This window comes from Sturnus vulgaris, chromosome Z (assembly GCF_052056855.1).
Source record: "Sturnus vulgaris isolate bStuVul1 chromosome Z, bStuVul1.hap1, whole genome shotgun sequence".
NCBI classification, from domain to species: Eukaryota; Metazoa; Chordata; class Aves; order Passeriformes; family Sturnidae; genus Sturnus; species Sturnus vulgaris.
Genome location: NC_142283.1, coordinates 81,873,339 through 81,888,806, shown reverse-complemented (window position 1 = coordinate 81,888,806; position 15,468 = coordinate 81,873,339).

The window sequence follows — 15,468 nt, the reverse complement described above, 5'->3', positions numbered from 1 at the left end:
AATTATTTTATTATATTATTTTGATTTTATTTAAAGTATAATATGTGTCACCCATGGGGGGGGGGGGGGGGGGTCAGAGCCCAGCCCCGGTTAATAATATAATAGAAAAATAAAAATATAAACAAATATAAGAAATATCTAGTATATAATATAAATAATGCAAATATAAGAATATATGTAAACTATAAACATGAAAATAAAAATATAAAAATATTTTAGTATAGTTTAAAATGAATGTTTTACGGGTTTTCATTTGGTTGGAGGCAAGGGGTTTTTTATAAATAATATAAACAAAAAATAGAGAAATATATACAGACATAAAATTATTAACATATATGCATATCTAAGTATAGATGTAGTTTTTAATATAAATAGTATATGTAGTATATATATACTATATACATAAAATAGATATATAAATATAAATTACAGATATAAATATGAAAACTATAAATAGAAAAATATATTTAAACGTTATTTAAAATAAAGGGAGTTTTTGTTTTTATTTGGTTAGAGCCAGGGCTTTTAAATAAATAATAGTAAAAAATAGAAATATACAAATACACATATAGATATACATCAAATAGAAATAAATATTGCTAATATAAAGATATGTATACAATAACAAAAATAATATTATATATGGTGTAATAGAAGTTAAGTTTAAAATATATGTATAGATTACAAATATGAATAAAAATTAAATATTCAAAAAATAAATTTTTTTTATATCTAAAGAGGGGTTTTTTTGTTTTCATTTGGTTGGAGGCAGGGCTTTTTTAGTTTTGGTCGGGGTTGTTTTGGGGTATTCACTTGGGAGGATTTTGTGAAGGGTGGCGAGTCCCGGGCTGGGCTGTGCGGCAGGGCTGCCACCTTGTGGGGACAGAGCGGAACTGCAGCCGCCCCCCCCCGAGCCAACGCCATGGCAGGGCTGCCACCTTGTGGGGACAGAGCGGAACTGCAGCCGCCCCCCCCCGAGCCAACGCCATGGCAGGGCTGCCACCTTGTGGACACAGACCGGTACTGCAGGGTGCCCCTCTCAGGACGGCAGAAGGGACCGCATGACGGGACCCTGCCTGGTGGGACTGCGGCAACGCTCAAGAGAGCGGCACGGTGAGACCCCCGGCAGAGAAAGGCGGACATGCTGCTGCCGATCGGCGCCCGCCAGCTCCCTCACGCCCGCGGCGCCGCCGAGCCCACGGCCCGTATCCATACGCTGGGAAAAGCCGCAAAAAAAATAGCACAGGGGAGATCAGTGTTAGTGCGTCACTCTGCAGCGTGAACACACAAAAGAAGCGCCAGACCTTCTACCCTTTATAAAAAATCGCGGAACCCACCCCCCCCTTCCCCCCCCCCCTTTCCCCCCCCTTCCCCCCCCCCCCACACCCCCCCCCCCTATCCCCCCCCTTACCCCCCTCCCCTTCCCCCCCTTATAAAGAATCTCGGAACCTTATCCCCCCCCCTACCCCCCCCCCCTACCCCCCCCCCCTTCCCCCCCCACCCAGGCCCCCCTTCCCCCCCCCCCTTTCCCCCCCCTTCCCCCCCCCCCACACCCCCCCCCCCCTATCCCCCCCCTTACCCCCCTCCCCTTCCCCCCCTTATAAAGAATCTCGGAACCTTATCCCCCCCCTACCCCCCCCCCCCTACCCCCCCCCCCTTCCCCCCCCACCCAGGCCCCCCTTCCCCCCCCCCTTCCCCCCCCTTCCCCCCCCCCCACACCCCCCCCCCTATCCCCCCCCTTACCCCCCTCCCCTTCCCCCCCTTATAAAGAATCTCGGAACCTTATCCCCCCCCCTACCCCCCCCCCTTCCCCCCCCCACCCAGGCCCCGCTTCCCCCCCCCCACACCCCCCCATCCCCCCCCACCCCCCCCTAACCCGCGCATGCGCTCAGCGGCCCCACCGGCCTCTGCAGGCCCCGCCCCGCGCATGCGCTCTGCCGCCACGCACACCTGTGCGGGCCCCGCCCCGCGCATGCGCTCTACCGCCACGCACACCTGTGCGGGCCCCGCCCCGCGCATGCGCTCTACCGCCACGCACACCTGTGCGGGCCCCGCCCCGCGCATGCGCTCTGCCGCCACACAGGCCCCGCCCCCAGAGCCCCGCCCCGCCCGCGGCCTTCAAGTGCGGCCGGGCCCCTCGCGCCCCGCTCCGTTCCTGGATGTCTCTCTTGGGATGCGGCGGGACCATCGCGGGGGCTGCTCCCAGTGCTGCGCGGAGCCTCAGGAGCTCAGGTACGTCCAGGGCTCAGTTCTGGGTCTTTGTCGGTGTCCGCTGGGGGCTCCGAGCGGTGCCGCCTCTCCCCGGGCCGGCCGGGTGCGGTTCGCGGGACCGGGCCGGCACCGGCGTCGCCGCGGGCAGCGGGAGCCTCTCCCGGGTGCGGTTCGCGGGACCGGGCCGGCACCGGCGTCGCCGCGGGCAGCGGGAGCCTCTCCCGGGTGCGGTTCGCGGGACCGGGCCGGCACCGGCGTCGCCGCGGGCAGCGGGAGCCTCTCCCGGGTGCGGTTCGCGGGACCGGGCCGGCACCGGCGTCGCCGCGGGCAGCGGGAGCCTCTCCCGGGTGCGGTTCGCGGGACCGGGCCGGCACCGGCGTCGCCGCGGGCAGCGGGAGCCTCTCCCGGGTGCGGTTCGCGGGACCGGGCCGGCACCGGCGTCGCCGCGGGCAGCGGGAGCCTCTCCCGGGTGCGGTTCGCGGGACCGGGCCGGCACCGGCGTCGCCGCGGGCAGCGGGAGCCTCTCCCGGGTGCGGTTCGCGGGACCGGGCCGGCACCGGCGTCGCCGCGGGCAGCGGGAGCCTCTCCCCTGAACGGGTGCTGGGGCCGAGCCCGGCGCTGCCGCTCCTGCTCCGTTTGGGGTCCGGGCGCGATCCCGCTGCGGCCGCAGGGGACCGGGGCTCTGTCGGTAACCGTACCCAGGAGAACAGCGGCCGAATCTCCGCGTGCAGCCGCTGGATCGCCGCTGGAACCGCCCGGGGCACCAGGAACGCCGTACCGACCCTAGAGCCCCAAATCTCGCCGCTCTCGGTGCCCTCGTGCCGCGGGTGTGCGAAGCCCCCGCAGCTTTCAGCGGAGAGCAGCGCCTGGCTCAACCGTGGGGCTCCCTGTGGAACGAGCGGGGCTGAAGCACCGTGGGTGGGGCCAGGCACTGAGTTCCACTCAGGCTGCTTCTCCAACAGCCGCAGGTGAGATGCTCCCCCCTCCCCTTGCTTTGTAACTCAAAAAAGCTGTGCAGCGGTAAAAAAAATTTAGCTGAGAGTTTTCCTCTTTACTTCCAGGTTACAGGATACATTGGGGTTGAGAGGATTCCTAAAACCTGACTCTGAAGTAAATAGGACGTTTCCTGCAGATGAGTATTACCAAAATGATGGCAGCTGCTGAAGCTGAGGCTGCTTTTGTGGCCCGGAGTGCACAGAGGTCTCCGTGTCTCCTGCTCACTGCCAGCAACGTTCCTTGGTGTTTCTGTGTGTCTCAGCTGGCTGGGAATGCAGGGCAGGGGGAGGCCAGGAGCTTTAAGAACTTGAAATAACTTGGAAGAAAAAAAAAAAAAAATTCACCTTTTTCTTCTGTGGTTTTTTTTTTTTTCCTTTCAGATGCTGGACGTGCCTCTGTGGATGTGTGCTGAGCTCTTGCTGCAGGGGACTGTCAGGCCTGAATGGCTGTGAGTTTGTGTTCTTCTCACTGGGCAATCAGAAATTATTTTTAATTAGACCACAAAAATGCTTCCTGAAACCTTTCCCCTTTCCTGCCCCTTGCCGGGACTTCTGAATTTATAGCTGTTCCCTGATGTCACTTCCCCTGCCTGACTTCTGTGCAGTTCCTAGCTGGGAAAAACTGGGATAACTTAGGATAACTGGGATAACAGAGGTGAGAAAGTTAGCTGGATTTTTCTACAATTTCTAATTCCATACTGAAATTATTTCCAATTCCCCAGGGAGAAGAGCACAAACTCACAGCCGTTCAGGCCTGACGGTCACCGAGGGAAATCTGACACAGTATTAATAAGTACCCTTTCCTCGGAGCAGTCAGCACCCCAGTCCCTCCAGCCTTGGCAAGTTTTTGCAGTGAATGGAATGCAGCCCCTCAGACCTTGCTCCCCTGAACACCAGGAGAGCTGGAGTTTCACCCAGATCCCACATTCCCGTGGCAGTTAACCCCAGCAGGGAGGCAAAGAGGAACCCTGCATCCTCTGACTCACCCCACAGCACGGGCAGCACCAGGAGCCCTCCAGGCTCAGACCTCTGGTGCTGAAGCCTCTGGGCTTTGGCTGATCAAACACCACAGCTCTTGGCAAAGATGGCAGCAGTGTCGTGATTCTTCCTGTCCTGGAAGAGAGGAGGGAAAGAAAATTAAGTCGACTGCAGCAATCAAAGGATCTCAGCTTTCACACTTCAGCTCTGATTGCTCATTATGGGGTTTTAATCCATGACAGGTGACACCAATTCAGAGTGCCCTTAGTTAGGAATAAAAACGCTGGCAATTTCAGACATTAAAAGGCTGCTCATTTTTCTTATTGCATTCTTTGCTTATTTTTAACAGAACCCTTTTCATCCCAGACCCCACTTGTCAGTTCTTCAATCCTTTAGCACTGGACTTGGCACAAAGGGATACCCGTGGTGCTGCATCACAAGAAATCCCAAAGAGAAACCCCTTCCAAACCTGATGGAGAAAGCTTTCAAGGCACTCCAGAACACAAACAGCTGTTCCTGCCTTGTCAGGCCACACCAATTCTGTCCCATCCACCTGAACTGTGCAGGTGAGGCAAAAGCTCCCCTTCCTCACTGTCTGAGACCACAGATGTCCATCCCGGGCAGCACCTGAAAACAACGTGGGAAAGGTAAAATGAGAGTGTCTTCTGTCAGAAAAGAAGTAATAATTATAATTAGAACTTCTGGACAAATTTTAGTAACATCTCTTTCGTATGATAAAGACAGGCCATGCCCATCCTTCCAGCCCAGGTGGAAACAGGAAGGAGAAGTACAGGAAAAGCAGAGTCCCTTATTTGGATGGATTTCCTAAAGACTCTGCTGCACTGTGTGCTCTTTGTGCTGGACACAAGATAAAAGCCTTTAGCTAACTCAGCTCTAGTCTGGAGTTCAGCCTTCTATGGGCATCTATAAAAGAGAAATCTAACTTGGACCTTACCAATCCATTTGCTTGTCCTCAGGAATTATTTTCTAGCCCACTTTCATGCAGCAAGTTGCTGCGTGAACACCTTTGCTGAGCAGCAGGTACAGAGGTGGAGCTCCCCCAGGGGCAGGGCTGGTACCCAGCCACAGCTCCTAAACCATGGAATATCACCCCAACAGTGCAGTGCTACCCCTGCTCCCCCAGCCAGGAGTCCTTGCCAGATTCTGCCAGTTCCCACACAGCTCTCCAGCTTTACAACTGCTGGACGTGGCTCCAAAACCTCTACACATCGTGTTTTGATCCACTGAACAGACAAGCAATGCTGGCTGCCCATGTGAATGTACAGCTTGCTTTCTTTAGGAAGCAGCTGTTAAAAAAAGACTAAAAATATCCCGAGTTTTGCCTGCTGTTCTGGTGCACAAGATAGCAGCAGCAAGGGAAGGGAAGGGAACTGTAAATCAGACAAGGCACTGCCTGTGATCCAAGTGCTGGCAGAACCAACAATGGAAGACTGTCTCTCCTTTTACCATACCTGCCTTCTCCCACAGAGCTGCCAAGAGACAACGAGAAACCCTACAAATCTAAAAAAATCGACCTTTCTTCAGACTTGGTTATATGGCGTTTTCCTTGCAAATAAAAAAGCTGCCGTTTGGACCACTCCTTTTCCCCACAGTAACAGCATTAGAACTATTCCAGTCTCACTCCAGAGTACCATTACCAAACGTTACAAATATTCCTTTTAAATAGTTACATCTGACAACAAGAGTAACTTGTAATTAGAAAACTCCAGGCTGAGGATACAGATTTACAGGAACATCCCAGAACTGCTAAAACCAGTAAAAAACTCCAAGTATTCTCAAGTATGGTGACGTTTAAACATACCTGTCCACATCTGTTTTGATTGATAAGCTGGTCTCCTGCTATGAGGGCATCCCAGTTCTGTTGTTGTGGTAGGTCCTTCACCTCTTCATTGGGCAAATCTATTCGATGACTGAAGTCCCCACACCAAAAAATAAGTCATGGGAAAAGAGCATCCTTCCCTGTCAAACAGCAGCACACACTGGAGTTAAAAACAAGAGAGCGACACAAGTACTCCTTCCAGGTTCACAAATTCGGTTTTTAGCTGTGAAATATCCATCATTTCTGACTGATGGAGACAACTGACATACATTCTAGTTAACTCCATTAACTACACCTAGGGTGAAATTAGGGGATGACAAGCTGACACTTGCTATCCAAAAGACAAAAGTCTGCACAAAGGCTTTAGGAGCACGATAGGCTTTAGGAGCTCTTCCCCAACGAGTTCAACCTTCCCTAACGCCAGCAAACATGCAAAGCAGGCAGAGAAAACAATGGACACTGGGAATGTGGTGCTAGGACTGCACACACACTTATCTCTGCTATCACCCACCGCTGGGAAAAATACATTTCCATAACCCAGTCTGCTAGGAGTGAAAGATCCTAACTCCACAGTAATCTATCTGTGCAATACATGCAGTGGCAGTGAAAACTAACAGCATGGAAGGAATCCTTCCTTTACACAGATCACAGCCTGTAACATAACAGCACACCAACAACACATGCTTTTGGAAAGATTTCCACAGGATTTGCTGTTCCCAGCAATACAAGACACAAGAACTGAAGAACACAGTGAAGAAGCTAATTCGCTTAAGAATCAAGACCTCATATATATATATATATATATATATATATATATATATATATATATATATACGTATCTATTACTTTTAAGAAAGAAATTCTTCCCTGTGAGGGTGGGCAGGGCTGGCACAGGGTGCCCAGAGCAGCTGTGGCTGCCCCTGGATCCCTGGCAGTGCCCAAGGCCAGGTGGGACACTGGGGTTTGGAGCAGCCTGGGACAGTGGAAGGGGTCCCTGCCATGGCAGGGGGTGGCACTGGATCTTTACAGTCCCTTCCTACACAGTTCTACGCTTCTGTGATACCTTTTCCAATGTTTGTGATCTACTTAGAAAAACCAGAGTTTTCAAGAAAAAGTAATGACAAAACACAAATCTTACTATCATGGAATTCGTGGATCCCGGCTGACTTTGGTGCATCCAGAAGCCAGTCAGTGAGGGTTTGATTTCTGAAGGCAATACTTCCAGACTGCTTCCTCCCACTGACGTTCCACGGCACTGGTTTTGGTTTTGCAGACTTCTACAAGTTCTCACACGTGCTCTTCAGTACTTTCACAGATGCTGCAAAAACATTGGAGAAGAGATGACTTTGATAGCAAACGTTTCAGAGCACTTGGCAGTGAGATCTTTGCAATGGACGTGCACAGCCCAAGTTAAGCTCTCAGGGGAAAGCAGCCTTGGAGACACAGCACCCGTGTGCCTAAGACACCGACTGAAAACCAGCAGCAATTCGTTCAAAACTATACCCAGAGAAATCATACATGAAGGAAACAAATCCATGGTTTATAAATATCTTCTGCTCTTTCATCTCACCCGTGACTCTCAAAGGAAACCATCACCTTTCACACGTATCAACAAGGAAATCTCTGCACACTGGGCACTGACTGAGCTGCAGTCTGCAGGAACAGTGCCCAGCCAGCTGGGCTGAACAGGAGCCAAGGAACATGTGCTGCTGATGCACATGTAGCCAGGGCCACACACACCTCAGCGACAATGCCACTGCCACAGAGTGCAGTCTGGGCTCCATCCCAAACCTGGCTCTGCTCGTCTGGGCACACCAAAACCTCTCTGATCACTCGTGCTGCCGCGTGGGCCTTGCCTGTGAGCTGTCTGTGAACACACACTGCTGCAGGTACAGGAAATACAGGCTGTGATCCATCAGGGATGCTGCGAGGGATCGTGCTGCTATTAAAAAACACTCCCGAGTTCACAGCTTGCATTGTCCACGAAAGGCCCTTAAATGCGTGTGGCAAGGAGGCAAAAGCTGAACAAAAGCAGCCCAGGATTCAGCTCTGTGAACTGCACTGGACACAGAGACAGAAGGTGCTCTTTAGGCAAGGCCAAGGGACTTTGGCAGACAACGGGGATGAGCTGCAGGGAGCACCTGATTGCAATGGGATTGTGATAGGATGCACTCCCTTCCTGGCAGACAAGCTACAGCTGATGATCCCAAAAACCACACTCACCATCCACACGTCAGGCAATTCACTGAAAGGAACCCCGAGAGAGCAAAAGAAAGAGCAGCCAAGGAGTTAGATGGAACAGTATTATAATACTTGAAAAAGAACTGGTTTTCAGTATAGAAATGGGTATTAACACACTCAAGGTTAAAACGATTTTCTCCTATGCACAGTTTCTGTATTTTTACTTCTAAGTATTCTCGGGCTTTGAAGAATCAAACTGACAAATAAGAAATGGAACCATTTCAGGCGTCAAACTTTTCATTTGAGAAATGAGAATGCAACTTAAAAACTACATTTTAAAAGACGTACTCAGAGTACTCAAAACATACAGGGAGAAAAGCAAAAATACTCCACGAAACTAAAGCTGATTCGAATATTCATTCTTCTGAGCTATGTTCTAAAGAAATGGAAGATTTGAGCCTTATCCTTGCATACACAGTGGTGTTATGTGGGAGGCAGAAGCAGGGCTAGGAAGGCATGTACCGGAACGTGACCTGGTTTGCAGCACAACCAACCATTTTAAGTTAATTTTTTTGGTTGGCTGGGTTTTGTTTGGGATTGTTTTAGGGTTACAAAGAGCAGGTTTTTAAAGAAAATCTCATCGTTGCTATATTCATGGCAGAATTCAATCAAACCCTTATGGAACACTGCCAAAGCATTGCAGAAGAGGTACCTTACCTTTGCTTTTCCTCCAAGGGCTCCAGTTCCAGCATCAATTTTCCTGACAGAATCACCATTCACAGACCACGTGCATCAGAAAACTTCCTGAAAGCGAGGAACTCGCTGAGGCTTCTCAGCTAATCCTAATACCTCCAGCTGTTCTGTCAGCACCTGGAACAGGCGAAGACGCGTGAGCAAAAACCCAAACAAACCAAACACAAACAAAGAAACCCCAGTGTCAATAGATTTCTGAAAAGGCACATCCTGGTTTTCAGCATATATGCATAAGAACCCCACAAATCTTGAGTTTCTATGAACCATTCACCAGATCATGCCTGAAAGGCTGCAGTGCAATTTAGCACCAACACTTCATTTGCCTTTGAAGGTAGGTAGCAACAGAGGAAAAAAATAGGTAGCTAATTTGTAAATGTTTTCATCTTAAAGTTCCCCAAACACAACACAAAAGCTATTTTCAAGAGCTTTTATAAGTCTTTGACACCTTAGGGTATCTGACAGCAAGAAGAAGGAGCCTCCAATAATAGACACAAAACGGCCAAGGCAAAATTCTGAAGGCTGGGCAGGAATCAACAAAAGACACCAAAGGAAACTTGCAAAACAAAACTATGAAGAAACAGACAGGACCATGTTGGAAATTGGCTCCTTGCTCTTATAATTTTAGGGGGCCATCTAGAGTTCAGTACCTGTTCTTTTAAGTATCTACTGTGTGACATAAAATAAGAATCCGTATAGCTCATTCAATAGAATTTTTAAATTAAGTTAGCAGTTCTTCAGGATTAACCATTTCCCTTCTTATTCATTAGCTTTATGCTTTTAGCTCTCATACTTGAGCTGAAATCATCACTTAATTCTCGGTGCTGAAAAATCTGGCACACCTGGTTTAAAAAAACGTTGTATTTATGCAGTTCTTAAAAGGCTATGAAAGGAGAAAACAGAGCTATGAAGCCAAGTCTGGCATGTAAGTACTCTACACATCAAGAGCACAGGAAGATATTCTTCTGCCACAGAAAACTTGTGCTAATGCAGCAGCCAAGCACTACATTGCCAGAATTAGGAACGTCTGTTCTACAAGCAGTGCCTCGTAAGTTCTCACAGCAATTTCTCTTAAGAGGAGCATTTGAAGGAAATCCAATTCAGCAAACAGAAGGATAATGATTTTCCTAGCTTTCCAGCACCTGGATTGTTTCATTTTCCGACATGAAAACAACTGAAATAACCTGTTCAACACATCTTCTCAGCAGAGGCAGGGCCAGGGACATCTGAGCCAGGGCAGTAAAAAAAAAAAAAAAGGAAAAAAAGAACGAAGTCACTTCTTGAATTGTATTTAATAAAAGTAACAAGAATTTGCGATATAACTAAAGCCAACTCCAACGCCCCATTTTGCTGATAAAAATGAAAAACAAGCCTCTCCCCTTTAGCTGCAGGGATGCTGGAGGCCCTCAGGCACTCAGAACTGCTGCACTTCCTTTGGGAGAGGCTCAGGAACTCCTGCTACAAAGCTCTCCCACGGATCACGTTAACACCCACGTGCTGCTTGCTCAGCCACGAGTACAAAATTCGAATGCCTCTCCCAAGGACACACACTCCTCCCTCATTCTGTCATTGCCACTGCACTCTTTGTCCACCGAGGTCAGCATGCTATCAGCACCTTTACTTGGAGACCTAACCACAGTGGCGACAACTTTTTCAAGATTTTTTTTTTTGGCATTACTATCTCTGCGTTTGATTTGAAATACAAAGCAAAACGCCGGACATTTCCCAAAGGAGATGCTCCACACCTGGATGTGTCATTAACACAAGTCTTTGAGCTGTCACAAGACACAACTTTGCTTTCAGTCTGTTGCTTTTCGATTTGTGCTGGCATTACTCGCATCCCCCTATTCAAAATTTCAAAAAGGCACTTTCAAAGCTTTTTGGAGCTCACGCCCCCATCACTCAGCAACTGTTTCTCAGAAGAACCTCACTCAGCACTCTGCTCTGCATTAATCTAAAGGAGGAAGGCTGTGGAAGGGAGAAGAGAAGGAATGTTGCCTACTTCTATCCCTGCTTCTCTTGTCCCGCTGAGATAAGCACAGCTTTCCCCGGGGATCAGGAAGAAGCAGAGAGCAGAGCAGCAAACGTGCATCTCCATCGTGCTTTGAGAGAAAGGAATCTCTCCAACGGGGATCCAGTGCAGTGCAAAGCACGGCCCTGAGCAGGAACATTTACAGCTCACAGGAAACGGAGGGAAATGCTCAGCGTGCTCTACAGGAACAACAGTCACTGCATGTGGCCGCCCACCAGAAAAAGGACTATCGACCACGTGCACTAAATCCTGAGGTCAAAGGCCTGAAATTCATTCCTGTCCCCTGAATGTCTCACAGAAAGCCTCCTTAGAGATTTTTAGAGCCTACACAGAATGAGACCAGACCTTAGCAGAGTCAAACAGTGACTCATGTTTCAGCTGTTAAGCATCACCCAGGAGACACTGAAACCACAGTGGCAGAGGCAACATTCTTGATCTTCTTGCTGAGGGCTGAAACACAGCCCAGCACCACAGCTTAATCTCAGGAAATGTACACAAGTTATACACACAAACCCCTTCGCTTCCTTTCCATCAAAACCAAAACATCCACGCTCTAAGAATTTCTGGACTTGAGGCTTAAGCACACTGTGTAGTTTTTCTGCCTTTCCACCTTTAACCATCTGATGATAGTCCAAGTTCACCATTTGGATATCAGCTGAATGTTCAGATGCTTTCAAATGGCTCTGGCATTGTAAACATAAAAAACCCCAAAACCTAGAAATATACCGGTAGCTGAACATACAGAAGTAGGAGCTAATCAAGAGATTACAAATATTTTAAAAGCTCTGGCACACAATTCCTTGTGCTGGTCACTAAACCCTGTTAATAATGTGCTGTGGGAGCTGCCATCTGTCCATTCAGGAGTGCTCCTGAATGTTGTGTTACTGATGGTACATGATATTGTATTATAGCATACTACATTACATATGATCTATTACATACTCCTCATAGAATAAGTGATATAGCACATGCTTTATCAAATAACATATAGATAACAAGTGATAAATCACACACACTCAGACACATTTGAGAAAAGCATCACTACAGATTAATAATACAGAATAATACAGAGTACGTCAAAAAGTGAAGTGTTCGCTATGCCAGCTAACAAACCACTAAAAAATACTTTTCAAGCATACCGAGTCACACGACGTACCTTCCTCTATTAGAAAAGAATGTTTAAAAAGAAACAGAGTATTAGGATTTCCTGTGCTAGAAATGTTGTGCTGAATTGTAACATCTTTCTCTGTCAAAACATTTTTAGAAGCTCTGGATGCTATGCAAGTTCTCTCATCAAGAACTAAAAGTACCGGTCAGCTCTTTGACACAAACCCCAGGGAAACTGCCCAACGGCCCCCACGTCTCACCTCTCTGGCCGAGAGAGCAGCTGCCTCCTCCTTCCGGCTGCTCCCGGGTGAGGGCAGGGCGATGGCTCAGGCAGCTCCGGGGCCTGTTCTTTTTTCCTCGATGCATTTCTGTTTTCCTCCGTTTCCCCGGCCTGGAGGGGAACGAGTTGAGAGCGCGGAGAGCAGCCGGGACGGGAGCGGGGCCGCTCCCAAGATGGCGGCGCGGCAGGACCCCGGCAGAGATAGGCGTCCCTGACGGTGCCTGTCGCCGCCCGCCCGGCTCCCTCACGCCTGCAGCGCCACTGAGCCCACAGCGCGCGTCCGCACGCTGAGAAACGCCGCGGCAAAAACGCCCGGGGGGGATCGGTGTCGGCGCTTGCCGCAGGCGGCCCAGTTGACGCATCGGGGTCCTCATTTTCCCGCCTCTTTTTGCCGCCATATTTGGAAGGTCAGGGTGGTGCGGCCGGAGCCGCCATGTTGGGAGTGCTGCAAAAAAAAAAAACCTGCCGGGGCGCCGGCTCGGGGGCGCCTGCAGTAGCGGAGCGTGTCCACAAGGCGGCGGCACTGCCGGTGAACTCCAGCTCCGCCGGGTTCGGGTACCCCTGCCCCCAAAATTGACCCCACTTGAAGGGGACACGGGCAAGCAGCGGCATGTGCTGGGGGGCTTTTCTGCCAACTACCTGGAAAAGGGAAAAAAATAAAAACCACCAAAATAAAGTTTCAAACGTGGTGTGATAAATGTGATTCGTGCTAATTAAGTTGTAACTATATTAACAAAATTGTATTTAGATCAATAGAAGACAATTGTTACAGAGTGAGGGGGGAGATGGGTGAGACAGGACAAAGGACATCTTCCAGATGTTGGGAGTCGAAGAAGAAGGTTGGAAGAAAGTCAAATAAGAATAGTAGAAGGACGTAGGTATAATAACAGCATCTAGAAATAGAGCTTCAACCTTGAAATGGGCAAAAATGGAATGATTCCAAGCATGGGACTTAATTAGAGTCATGTTATGGAAAACATCTGCTCAGTCACACAGGGCGCCTGCGCTACCTGCAGGTCACACCTCGGTCACTGAGGAAGATGATGAGCCTTCATCGGAAATAAGACCCTCAAAAGGATGAGAGACCCCCTAAGCCATTAGTGGAGCATGCGCCGTGCAGTATAGTTACGTAGATTTTAGGAATAGAAACTAGGAGGAGCTTTCTAGAAACTTCTGTAACCTACAGTATATAAGTGGGATTGTTAGCCTGGATGCTTTGGTACGTGAGGAATGGGAGCCACTTCCCGTACCCCCGGTCGGAGGGGGGCCCCTCCCCGGTCGGTTTTGCTTATGCTTTATACGAACCTCAAATATACTAAATTACTTACTGCCAAATTTTGTATATTCTTAAATATATGCACTTTGATTGTTTCATCTCCGATACTTTAATTGTCATCTCCAATACTTTGATTGTATTAATTTTGTTACTATTAAAAACTTACTAGTAAATTTAATCTTGTTGCTTGATAAATTGGAAAAAATAGAACATCATTCATAACAGTGGGCAGGACATGCTTGGTTCAGGTAGATTGAAGTGCTCCCGGCGCCGGCTCCGGCCCAGCATTCCTGACCAAAGCCTGGGGGTTCCAGCACAGCTGCCAGCACAGCCCGCTGCTTCCCCACGTCCCCTTCAGGCGGGATCAATCTTTGGGGCAGGAGCAGCCAAACCCAGCAGCGCTGGCTTTAAGCGATCTTGGGGGATCTCCCCTCTCCCGTCCTCACCCGATTCCCGCTGCCAAAACGCAGCCTGAGGCTGAGCTCCCATGGCCTCAGTCTCTCCAAGGAATTGCCGTGCATTTCTCAGTGCAGCAGGGCAGCGATGCTGTTCCCCTCACGGGGATCGCCAGGGCAGACGCGTGCACGGCCGGGCTGCTGCGGGCAGCAGCCGAGAGTTTATTTTTTACTATTTTAAATTTATTTAATTTATTGCTTTTATTTTCTTATTTTGTTTAATTCCATCCCATTCCCTGTTCCATGTTCTGTTCTTTCACTGTGCGCTGTTGTGTCAGCGGAACGCCACGAGATGGCGCCGCGAGACCGGGGGAGAGGCGGTGGTGACACCGGCAGGTGACACCGGCAGGTCACCCGGATTTACCTGGGACACCTGGGCCCGATGTGACACCGGCAGGTCACCCGGATTTACCTGGGACACCTGGGCCCGGTGTGACACCGGCAGGTCACCCGGATTTACCTGGGACACCTGGGCCCGATGTGACACCGGCAGGTCACCCGGATTTACCTGGGACACCTGGGCCCGATGTGACACCGGCAGGTCACCCGGATTTACCTGGGACACCTGGGCCCGGTGTGACACCGGCAGGTCACCCGGATTTACCTGGGACACCTGGGCCCGATGTGACACCGGCAGGTCACCCGGATTTACCTGGGACACCTGGGCCCGGTGTGACACCGGCAGGTCACCCGGATTTACCTGGGACACCTGGGCCCGGTGTGACACCGGCAGGTCACCCGGATTTACCTGGGACCCGTTTGTGTCACCTGGGGTCACAGCCCTGGCTGTACCTGGGACCCGTTTGTGTCACCTGGGGTCACAGCCCTGGCTGTACGTGGCTGCAGGACCGAGTTAAATCCAGGATCCCAAAGAAATGTGCAGGTTCCTGATGTTTTTTTCCCATATATAAATTACCTGAAACCCAAGTTTGAATTGAATTTAAAGCAATCCTTCCCCTGGTGTCCCCTTGCCCATTTAATGGGCAGACCATTCATTTCCATGGGAATGTTTTTAAACCGAAATATCCAGGAGTGAATATTATTGGGATTTTTCAGAAGATTTTTGTTCTCCCCAGTGGCCTGAGGTGCCTGAATTCCCAAGCAAGCAGGAGCTCTGGCCATCAACACAGGGAAAAATGCCCCAAACAGCAGCAGAATTCCCACCTGGATTTTCCCTCCCTTCCCAACCTGTGTTTTTCTCCCTCCCCGCTGCTCCCAAAGACCATTCCCTGGGAAATGCCTTCTTCCCCTTAAACAACCATCAGGAAATACCCATTTCTTTTTATCACTCTTCAAATTTTGTCATTTCGTGTGCTTAAACCTCTGTAAGTTCCAAGTCCTGCACTGGGATGCAGGAGTTGAG